At 57.3% G+C, this 12,090-nt stretch overlaps 1 protein-coding gene across 1 annotated transcript in view; it reads right to left on the bottom strand.

Annotated features, from left to right (window-relative positions):
• BCL11B (B cell CLL/lymphoma 11B) overlaps positions 1-12,090 on the bottom strand; it is a 109,379-nt gene that overhangs the window by 63,041 nt on the left and 34,248 nt on the right. The window lies entirely within an intron of this gene.

Raw genomic sequence — 12,090 nt, 5'->3', positions numbered from 1 at the left:
TCCCATGGGGGCCCCTGGGAGCTGGAAGATCAGGTCCCTTCCCGTTCTGAGCGGCACAGTTTGACCTTGAGCTCACTCAGGCCTGCCATCCCTTCCCCCTACGGAAGAGCCCAAGTGTCAGCTGGGCAGCAGCCACAAGCTCTTGAACTTCGCTGAGCCCTGTACTCCAGGTGTGGACAGGGACCTGACTCCACAGAGGCCAGCATCTCCGGGCTGCCACCCTGCTAATCACCGCGTTATTTACTTGGAGTTTATTAGGCGGTTGCCGCCACTGGCTGTTGGCAAGCTCTTATATTTACACCTAGCTTTCTTGCGGTCTCCCCAAGCACCGAAGTCATAAAGGTGCCACTCTATCTTACTTCAGACAGGGACCAAGCAAAGCGGCCAAGTGCGAGGGAGCCTTTAACAAGAGGAAAGGGGTTTTCAGGTGCCCCTTGGCTCATGACTTCACAACTCTGGCTAATAACGTTTGCCCAGGGGGTCGAGATGCCCAGCTGCCTCCATCCTGGCCATGGAGGCTGGGCCAGGGCCCTTCCCAGAACTTGGCCAGGTCCCCTGTGCGAGGTGTTCCTGTCCCAAGGCACAAGAGGGTCAGAGCAAAGGTGTGTCCACCGGAAGAATCGCATTGGAACCCGCCCGCACAGCCCCCAGACGTCACCAGGCCCCTTCGGAGGGCCAAGCAGGACGCTCACATCAGGGATACAGAGGTCACGAGACAGGGTCTCTGCCTCAACCAAGGCCAGTGAGGGGGACATACAGACAGGTGCACACACCACAGCCAGGTCAAGGCCAGCAGCCAAGAGGAGGGAGGGAGCGGATGTGGAACGCCAGGACACCTCCTGGTTGGGCAGAGCACAGTGACAGCCGACGGGGCTCTGCCAGCTGCACGGGAGAGAGGGAGAGAGGACTGTCCCTCAAACTATGTCTGGGGTGAGGAAAAGCGGTCCAGAGCCTCGGAAACCAGGGTACGATCCTCCCTCTGCCACTTCGTAGCCATGCGGTCCCCTAGGAGACCCTTCGACCTTTCCGAGCCTCAGCTTCCTCATCTGGGAAATGGGAGCGGCCACCACGCCTCAGGGAGCTGTGATGAGGGTCAGGGGGTGACGATGGGGCCCAGGGCGGGCGTGAGAGCCCACCTCGACCTCTCTCTAGCCACATTCCTCCTGGACCCCGAAACTCCACTTCTTGTTGATCAAAACACACAGCTTCCACTGACATCAGCGGGAGTTCTCGGGCAACCGGAGAGCATTCTGCGGCCCCGGGGTGGTAACCCACAGAGACCGCGTAGGCCACGTGACCAAACAGGTTGAGCCCGGGCCGGGACCGGGTCAGCGTGAGAACGCAGGCCCAGGAGCTGCGGGGAGACCTCGGCCGTGGGCCGGGCCAGGGCCCATGCGCCAGGCAGCCGAACCAGAGGGAGGCTTGGGGCAGGACCCCAAAGGGAAGGGCAGTGCTCGGAGGAGCAGGCGAGAGCCTTGGGGGGAAGCGGCCGGGTGGCCCCCCTCTCTGCCTCTTCCTAAGTCTGAGACCTCAGGCCACAGCCATCCCGTCTCTGCCCCTCCACCGCAAAACCACGCGAATGCCATCTGCCCCAGGGGTCAGGCCCTGGCGCACGCTGGCCCTTGACAGAGCAGCCATCGTCCGCACGACCACGACACTGAAACCGAGGCCTCCGACTCATCCCCTGTAGTCCAATGACCAGGAAAGACCCACAAGCCCCCAGAGCCTTTCCTCAGAGCTGGGGAAACAGCGCCATGCGGTGTCCCCTCTCTCCCACGGCTTCCTCAGAGAGAAGTCAGAAACGCAATCTCGCCTTCTGGGCCAGGGCGGTCGACGTGCAGCGGCGGCCTCACCCGCCAGCTTGCGGTGTCCGGGCCTGGGCCCGGGGGAACGCCGGGCGCTGTCAGCCACGGGCACAGGACGGGCGACAGAGGCGCACGTGCTGCTCACGTGCCCAAGCCGGACCCACCTCTAGACGACAGCCGCCCATCCCTTTCCGGGAGAAACGAACCACAAGAGACAGAGCACAGGCTGCGGAGAATAGGGTCGCCGAGGCAGCTGGTCCACGATCACGGTCAAACGGGACGGGGAGGAGGCGACGCCTCGAATTTCTGTAATCTGGAGGCTTTATTAGCAAGGCCAAGGTTTTCCAGCCCTACCTGACTACAGAGGTGTTTACTGAGATGGTTTTCTCCAGGGAGAAGAGGTCTCTGCTCAGCTAGCCACCTCCCCGCCTGGCCCCTTTGCTCTGGGTCTGACACGGGCTCCCAAAGGACCCCGAGCAGCTCATGCCCGAGGACTACAGAGCTGATGGCTTGGGGTTTAGGTCCCCAGCGAGATGTGGAGGGCCGCTCGAGAAAAGAGAGAGACCACAACCCAGCAAAATCAGAAAGCCAGCACAGGGAAGGGGGCTCTAGGTGGCCCAGGCAGAGAGACTGATGGCAGGGCTTTCTACTGGGGACAAGGATATCTCCAAAGCCAGACCCGGGCAAGCTCTGCAGCCCCACAGAACAGCTCTCACTGTCTAACAGGGGTGACTGAGACAGTCCCAGCCCAGGGACTCCACACCTAGACACGGGAGGACCCTGAGTGGGGAGCCTGGCCCTCACAACCACCCCCTTGGCTCAGCTACAAGCGGCACTGTAGACCCCTGGGGTCACCATGGAGAAGCCACCTCCCCTTCTGCCCACAGTGACAACTACTGTCATAATAAGAGCAGTAATAACTCCCCTCGCTAGGGCCCTCCCCGTGCCAGGCTGGGAACTAAGCATCAGGCACACCACGGACCCTGGCATAACACCTCGTCTCCTTTGGGCTCCAAGATGGGGTGGGGGCCGCGTGGTCACCCAGTTAGGGAGGGCAGGACCACCGCAGCCGCAGCAGGGCCCTCTGCCCCACCAGCTCTGCCTCTGAGAGCACCGTGCGCCCGGGGGGGTGCGGGCCAGATCCTCAGGAGGGCCTGCAGTCCCGCACCCAGCAACCTCCTAGCACTTCACTGCTCCCTGGCCCTGGGCACCTGTCGCAGTTCCCTGGCCCTTCCCAAAGCATCACAGAGCAGCCGGCCATGGAGCCCGGTCCTCAGAACAGAGGGTGGAAGCATTCCACGTGCACGCACACACGCACATGCAAACATACGCACACGGAGATGTGTGCACACGTGGGACATGTGTGCTCATGCATGCATGTGTGCACGTGTACACACGTGGACATGCACGTGCAGATGTGCACACGTGTGTAGATGTGTGTGCGAGTGTGGAGCATGTTTGTGCATGCATGTGTGTGCATGGATGTGTGTGCTCATCCATGTACACACATGCACGCTCATCAAACACATGCACACATGCATTCAAACACATGCAAGCGTGTACACCGAGATGTGTGCGCTCATGGGACACGTGCACACGTACATGGATGTGTACATGCACGCACGTGGGCACGTACACACACGCAAACATGTACACAGAGATGCACGCACACATGGGACACGTGCACACATACATGGATTGCGCAAATGCGCACATGTGGGCACGTACACACACGCAAACATGTACACAGAGATGCACGCACACATGGGACACGTGCACACATACATAGATTACGCAAATGCGCACATGTGGGCACGTACACACACACCTCCTTCCAGACAGCCGAGTCCGTCGCTTTCACTCCCCAAGGTGACACTTGACCTCTTTGACGTAAATGAACTGCTGATGTAGGGGTGCGATGGCTCCGACTCCCCCACTCCCGCTCAGCAGTTCCCATCTCTGCCTCCAGAGTCCTGTGCTGCTGGTTCCTCCGTCCTCAACTCCCTTTATTTCTGGGAAATGTAATGGGCAAACAAGCTCTGCTTTTCCGGCCTGGGCTCCTAACCGTCTACATGGGCTTCCCTTCCTTCCTCACGAAAAGAGGAAATTTCAACTTGATAGAAGTGAGCGAACCCCTGCTCACCTCCACTCCCCCACACACATCCCAAAAACGACGCTGACGGCTCCAAACTCAGACACCACGCTTTGTACCTAATTCCAAACCCAAGAGCCTCCCCCGATGCCGGTCACCGACTTCCCCTCATCTTGGTCCTCCCCACACACCTCCGTCTCTTCAGACCCACGCCCAAGGCACTGCTCCTTCCACCTGAGGATCTACCTGCACAGCGGGCAGGCTGGGGCATCTTACTGAATAAGAGCAGGGAAAAAAAAAAAAAAATGGATTCCTCCAAAAAGACAAAATTTCAAAAAATCAAATTGCGTGCCCAAAGCTAGAGTCGGGATCCGGGCTGGTCTGACAGCTGCATCTTGCGGAGTCTCAAGTCTCATATTTCTTAAATGTGCAGACCTGCAGTACCCCCTCTCACCCCACCCCCCACCCCCCAGAGCAGAGACAGCCAGAGGACATTCCTCCCTCCCCTCCCCCTGCGAGCTACGTCTGGGGCCAAAGGTCAGCTTGCTGGTGGCCCAGGCCCTGTGGGGCCCACAGTGAGGGGCAGGCACAGGACAGCCAAGGGGCTGACCCCCGCCTCACTACGCCGTCCTCCCTCCCCTCACCTGCCTGGCTGCCTTTCCCCAAAGCAGGACATAGGGCCTTCAGACAGAAGTTTCTGGGCCTTTCCATCTCCCTGCTTCGGTCCTCGTCTTAGCCATCCGAGGCTTCGGAAAGGATACTGTGATATCTACAGACCGGTTTCTTTGAGGGAACAAAACCCAGCCTGTCTGCACCCTGAGTGGGAAACGTACCAGGGAGAGAGGACCCGGGGTTCTGTGCCAGGGCCAGGCACCGAGAGGAGAGCCCACTCCACCCCCATCTGCTTCCAATTCGCATGAGCAGACAGACATGGAACCTTTTCAACTGGACATTAATCATTTGCAGCAATTAGATACCCGAGACCTCGCAGAGAGATCCCGATTAGCCCTGGAAGGACGGGAGCCCCGAGGCGCCGAACGGCCAGACTCTGCCGACCTAGGTGTGCCCACAAAAGGGGAGGCACAGGCCCCCCAGCGTGCCGCCGCTCAGGTGCTGCGTGCGGGGCCTCCGCTGGAAGCGGGCGGCAGAGGCTGCAAGGCGGAGCGCCTGGTGGATTATTCAGCAATAAGGTATAATTGAAAGGATTAACATGAATGCCATGCTTCCCTTCCAAAAAATTCGAGGAACGCCAAAGGACTCTCATCTGGGCTGGTGTGACTCATGTTTTTAATAGGGGAACTCAATTTTCACTTCTGAGGAATTTGGGCTCCAGGAAACTTTGCCTAAGAAACACTCCACCAACCTCAATAAGTGCCACCACCCAAAACTAAAAATAAAGGACCCCCGCCTGGCCCTTGTCTCCAGAACCCACTGCGAGCCGCTGGATGGGTCCCCTGTGCCCTGGACACAGGGTGAAGTCTCGTGTGGCGTCTGAGACCAGCCAGGCAACTCCTCACTCAGCTGGCAGCCCGGGGCCAGTCCTTCCCTGGGCCAGGGGCCATGCCCTCTTGGAAGCATGCTGGCAATGCCACACGGGGGCCTGGGCAGGACATGCTGTGTGGGCAGGACACGAGGCTGTCCACCAGCACGAAGGGCCCAAGGGGCAGGGACAGGACAGCCAAGGGGCTGACCCTCGCCTTATCCCTGATCCCCGAAGGCTCCCGATGACGTAGCTGTCGGCGCCTGCTCGAGAGGGATGGCCTCAGCGTCCCGACCCTAATGGCGTCTGCCCCCCAGCAGAGCTGGCTCCTGGGAGACTGAGCCCCAGGACACTGAGCCCTCCCGCTGCCTGAGATCCAGTCCTCATGCCCAGAGGGGTTGACAGAACTAGAATCAGGGATCATGACAAGCTGTCGCCACCCCAGCTGCCTAATTAGCAGAGGTAGCTACTTCCCTGATGGGACATCACAGAAGCTCTGGAAATGCCCATTCCTCCTCAGACCCCACCCTCCTGCCACAGCCAGCGTGCCCACGTCCACATCCCTACCCTGAGTCCCCGCTGGACTTCCCAGCCCAGCCACCCCACCCCGGGGTCCTGTGAGTGTCGAGCTTTACATAAAAGTGATGCCAGGATGAGCATCCGGGGTGCAGACTTCTCGCAAGCAGCAGTACCTGGCAAGACACTGGTTTCCTGCCTGTTCACCTTCCCAGCTGCATCTTCTTATTTACACAGCCCCCAGCAGGTCCCCAAGGCCCACGTGCTTCTACCTGATGAATGGTTCCTGAAGGGGAGGAAGGACCACAAGGACCAAGAAGCAGGTGCTGGCCTGGGACCATGGCAACCGGGTACCACCATCACACCGCCGAAAAGCCCGCAGGTGAGAACTGCCCATCGAGCATGCCGGGGCAGAGGATGCTCCAAGATATCACCGCCGTGTCCCGGCAGCCCTGTTTCCTGGCCAGCCACAGCAGGATGTCCCTTCTGAGAGCTGCCGCCATTCACCAAGGCTTCCACAGGACCCCACAGTGCTCAGGATGGCAGGCCCCACGTCTGCCCCCGCCCTGCAAGGAATAGCCGACATCCAGATCCCCTCCCCAACTCTTCCTCCATCCCCGCTCCGGCCAAAGGAGAGGCGCTCGTTTATAAGTTGCAGATAATGTCACCCACCATTCATCCAAATGTGTCACTAACATCCCATTAGACTATAATTATTTTTTAATTAAAACTAAGAAAACTGGCATGCCTGTGCCGACTTTATGCATCTGTTATGGGTTAAAATAGCTTTTAAAAAATGTTTCAGAGACCGCAGTCTATTGTGGCCGCGGCCTCTGCCAAAGAAAACGCAAGCTTGCTTATTTTCTCCGTGGGGCGCTGCAGTGCCTGTGTGTGCCGGAACAGAATCGGCTGGCCGTGAAAAGAATTCTAAATAAAACACAAACATGGAATTTGGCAATGCCACAGAAGCAAGCTTAAGACTAATTCCAGCATGCGGACGGCTCTCACATAGTAAGTCTGGCTCCAGCATAAATGAAACCAGGCACTGTAAAATACCAAGCAAGTTGGAGTCTCAACTTAAAGGGACAGAACTCTGGTTCCAGGTATAAAAGCTTATTAAGCCGGCTCGTGCTGGCTCCATAAATCCATAGGTTATTAGCTGTTTGCTTTCAGCCAATCCCTCCTTAAAGAGATGCATATTAAGAGAGAGAGAGAGAGAGAGAGAGAACAAATGAAAACCATCACTTTGCACTTGACTTTTAGTGCAGCGGTTCTGGAAATACTGTGTTGATTATCTCAATTAGAGGAGAAAGACTCTCCGAGACCTCGAATCCACACAAACCCAAAAGGGAGGAGGGAAGACGAGGCGGAGGGGCTGAGAAACGCAAGGTGAGAACGACTGTCCCACTCAAGGGTGAAATGGCCCCGGAGCCCAGAGACATCGGGCAGCTCGGCCACGGTGGGGAAAGTGGATGCTGGGCACCTCCGCCCTGGGAAATGGCAGTGCTGACGCGTGTGGTGATGACAATCATAGTCATGGTACCAGTAACAGTGTCACAGGATTACCCGCTACCCTGTGCCACCTTCCATGCACCGGCTGCTGCCGACGGCGGGACGATGGCCAGGGCGGGGTCATAAGGTGGCTGAGGGCTCTGCCCGCCTAGTTTTCACATCTGTCCCTGCGGAGTCGGGGTGAGGGACGCTGAGAACGAAGCCCGCGTTTAGTGACGCGCCCCGTCCGCATTTACGGATGAGGAAACGAAAGACTTGGTCACCCACAGGGGTCAAAGAGCTCGTGAGTGTCAGAGCTGAGACTTGAACCCGGCCGGCCATCTCCTAAGCCGTCCTTCCCCCGGCACGCACTCCCGCTGGGTGACACACACGGTCGGCCACGAACCGTGGACTCCCCCTGAGGCAAGGGCCCAGGAAGTATTGAGAAGGGGAATTCATCCCCAAGGACAGACGCGCCCTCCAAGGCCTCAGGGGTCCTGGTGATGAAACCCAATCACGCACAGCACAAACCAGGGAGGATTACAATTTCAGGGAGAAAAACAGTGAAAAGCGCCTCCGCCATAAACACCCGGCACTGGGCGGGGGCAAGGGACCCGTTCTGTGCTGACAGTCCCCCCAAGTCACCACACACACACGTGCGTGCACACACATGCCTGCGTGCATGTACACGCATACATACACACATGCATACAAACGTGAGCAAGCACACCCGAATACACACGCTCACATGTACACTCACAAACGCACAGGGCCTTTCATCACGGGGTCCCTGCCAGGCCCAGGGACCCTGGCAGAGGCAATGGGAAAACCCAAGGAGAAGATGACATGAGGTGACATTTAGCTCCAAATGCAAAAGCCACGGAATGCTTTCCCTCAAGTCTTAGCTACTTATTACAGGTCCACTCCGATCCAGATCACTCCAGGGATGGCGGGTCAGGCCAGCCTTGCCCCGAGGGAACCCCCGGCCCCCCAGGCGCGTGAGCTGAACCAGCTGCGGTCCTCCCAACGCTACCAGCCACCTGACCAGGTGTGGCCGGGACAGCCCAGGCCACCAGCACCCACACAGGCCATGGTCAGGCTGTTCAGCAAGACGAGGCCCAGGACTGGGCTCCTGACCTCTGACCCCCTCCACGGGCCTCTGCAGCCTGACTTGGTGACATTACACTCCAGTGGACCCTGAGCTGCTCTTCCTGAAATGATGCCCGTCTGGGAAGATGCAGGCTAAAAATACTCCTGGCTTCTCAGAGCCGGTTTACAAAAATAATTATATTTTCTTTAAAAAAAAAAATTGATTATAGGCAAGTATGTGTCCGGCTATTTTTAGCTCCTATTCAACTCTGCTAATTTTTTCTCATAACCGTCATTGCAGACATTTTTGCAAAGCCACCCCCCTCTCTGTGTTCTGACTTGGCACGGGGCAGACTGGGGGCCCCACAGCTCCCATGATCCATGGAGGACTGAGTACTCCCCAGAGCTGGCAGCAGCTGAGAATGACAGAATCCCTGGGGAGGGAACACGTGGAGACATCTCCGGGTCCAACCCAGCACACACCTAGGGGTACCCCACATGTGCCCGAACCTGTCCCAGACCTTGGTCATTCATAGTGAACACCAAACTGGGGTTCCTGCCCCGTAGGGACCCCCAGCCCGGCAAGGCATATGTCGTGGGCTGAAGGCCCATAACCACATGCCCAGAACCTGTGACTGTGACCTTCCCTGGGAAAAGGGTCCCTGCAGATGGCACTGAGCTCAGGGTCTGGGGAGACACCACCCTAAATTACCTGGGTGGGCTCTAAACCCATTGGCGACGGGCCTTTTAATTTGAATTGTCCAGGATGCAGAGCAGGAGGCCACGTGACCACAGAGGCAGAGACCGAAGAGATGCGGCCGCAAGCCAAGGAATGCTTGGGGCCACCAGAAGACGAAGAGGCGGGGCCCGCTGCTCCCTGGAGCCTTCAGAGGGAGCGTGGCCCTGACCACACCTAGAATGTGGACTGGTGGCCTCCGGAACTGTGAGAAAGTAAATGTCTGTTGTTTGGAACCGCCCGGCCTGTGGGTGTTTGCCGAGCAGCCCTCTGATACGAATACGGGGCAACAGAGAGATGTCACAGCCCCGCAGAGTCCTCACTGCGCCCCCTGGTGAGTACTCCCTTACTCCCTTCAGCAAAGGGCACGAGGCGCCCCTTGCAAGCGGCAGACATAGGAAGGTGCGCTGTATTCCAACTCAGGAGGCCCCCCCAAGACCTCCCAGCCTGGGGAGAAGGAAGGCAGGCACGGTGATCCCCAGGAGACGGGGAGACACGGGGAGGCCCTGAGGGGCTCTGAGTGGGGCGGGACAAGCCCCAGGACACCAGCCAGCTCTCCTTCGTTCCCAGGTGTCCCCACTCCACACATGAGGCTCTTTCTCCTCCACCAAACCCAAACCAACGCCCTGAGGACCCAGCAGAAAACAAAGCAAAAACTGTCCACTTGCAGAATTCGCTCCCCCAAACGCTCAAGCCAGCAAAATGTTTAGCCGACTGCGGGAAACCAGCCATCCCGGGAGACAGGGCCACCACGGGGTTAGAGACCCTCATACGAGAGGTGCTGAAGGAGGTGGCCTGGGACAGTGGCTACAGGCACCGAGCCCGAAGTCAGTGGGAGCTGGCCCCGTTCCAGACCCTCAGGTTTTCTGTAATCATGTAACTTGGGCCAGTTGTTCACGTCCCCGAGACTCAGGTCCTTCAGTGCAAACTCCCTCGGCCAGGCGAGGATGCGGGCAAACAGGGCCCGGTGCACCGCCGGCCGGCACAGGGATTGGTGCGGCCTCAGCAGAAGCCAGGCGGGCGGTTCCTCGGTCAGGTACACGGAGAGCTGCCACGTGACCCAGAAAGTCCATGTCTGGGTCGCTCCCAAAAGAGCCGAAAGCACGATCTTGAATCACTACTTTATGACTAGCAACGGTATTCATAGCAACGTTATTCACTGCCTCCAAAAGCTGGAAACAGCCAAGCATCCGTTTATCCACATCTTGGATAAACAAGATGTGGTCCATCCACACAACGGAATATTATGCAGCCTTGAAAAATAAGGCACCTCTGGCACCTGCTACAGTGTGGATGGACCTCGAGGACGTTATGCTGAGTGAAATAAGCCAGACACAAAAGGACAAATACCGTATGATTCCACTGACATGAGGTCCCCAGAGGAATCGAACTCATAAGGACAGAAGGTGGAACAGTGGGTGTGGGCTGGCTTGAGGGGGGATGGGGAGTGGGTGTTTAATGGGGACAGAGTTTCAGTTTGGGGTGACACAAACGTTCTGGAGATGGACGGTGGTGATAGGGGCCGAGTAATGGGAAGGTAGTTAATGGCAACGAACCGCACACCTAAAAATGGTTAAAATGGTAAGTTTTATGTTTTGTACAGTTTATTTACAACAATAAGAAAAAAACTTTGAAGTGGACGCATCCTCATGCCATTGTGAGAACCAGTCAGTGGAGGTGAGGCATAGAGAGGCCGCCGCACACAGTAGGCCCTCAAGCGCTGGCTCCCTTCGCTACTACATCGAGAATAAAATGAGGTGCTTGTTCATAAAACACGAGGAAACGCGAGAAAAGCGGGAGGGGCTGCGTCAGGAAGAGCTGGTTACACACAGCTCCGAGGGCCGGCTCCTCTCTCATTAACAAAGGCAGTAATTTAAAATGTCCAGATTTATGAAAAGACGCCAACTGCCCGCGTCTCTGCAGGCAGTGGCTCCGTGTCTGCATTAACCTCCTTGGGGAAGTCGCACACCCTCTTATCCCTTCCGCTGAAATCATAAAATCCAAGCATTCTTACTACCCAGGGCTCGGGCTCGCCCTGCGACGGCTCTGTGGTCCATCAGCCTTCTCCTCTCTGTCGGCTGCTCCCACTCACACCTGCCGGATAGACGGCCAGCGGGCGGGCAGCCTGGGGCCTGAGAGCCAAGGGAGGAGTAGGCTGCGGCCCCCAGGCCCAAGGGGACCAGAGTTCTAACATCACCCCTGCCATCTACAAGCTGCGCGATTTCGGGCATTCATGTCACCTCGCTGATCTCGGTCTCCTCATCTGTGAACTATGGAAGAGGCGACCCTCCTGAGAGAGAAGCAGCTGGGAAGCTTAAACGTTTGACCGGGCTCCTGCAGAGGACCCCAACGCACAGTGAGGGTGCAGAAATGGGGACCTGACGGTGACCGGGTGGCTTCATTGCCGAGCGTGAGGAAGACCCTGATGGGACAGAAAGTCACGGTTGATGCTTCCACCCCCACTGTCCACACACCATGGTCACATGCCACCCCCGGCTCTTGGTAATTATGAAATAATCCTCCGGGAGGGGACCCCAGTGACGGGCAGGGTGGGCCGTGCGCGAGCCCCACGCAGCATGGTCCCTGCCCAGCATGGGTCTCTTCCCACCGCTTTCCGGATTAAATTGGCCAGCCTTGATTATGTTTGGAGAAACTATATTTCATGGTTTACACTATTTGGGTTTGATTGTGAAATACGTCGGGTCCCCCCGCCCTGCCCAGCTCCCGGGTTTAAAAAGGCAAGTACACTTTGTTCCCCCACAAAAAAATAAATAAATAAACAGATAGATAGATAGATAGATAGATAGATAGATAGATAGATAGATAGATAGATAGATAGATATAGATAGATAGATAGGTAGATAGGTAGGTAGATAGGTAG

This window comes from Pteropus vampyrus, unplaced genomic scaffold (genome assembly GCF_000151845.1).
Source record: "Pteropus vampyrus isolate Shadow unplaced genomic scaffold, Pvam_2.0 Scaffold268, whole genome shotgun sequence".
NCBI classification, from domain to species: Eukaryota; Metazoa; Chordata; class Mammalia; order Chiroptera; family Pteropodidae; genus Pteropus; species Pteropus vampyrus.
This window is presented reverse-complemented; position numbering and strand designations above follow the sequence as displayed.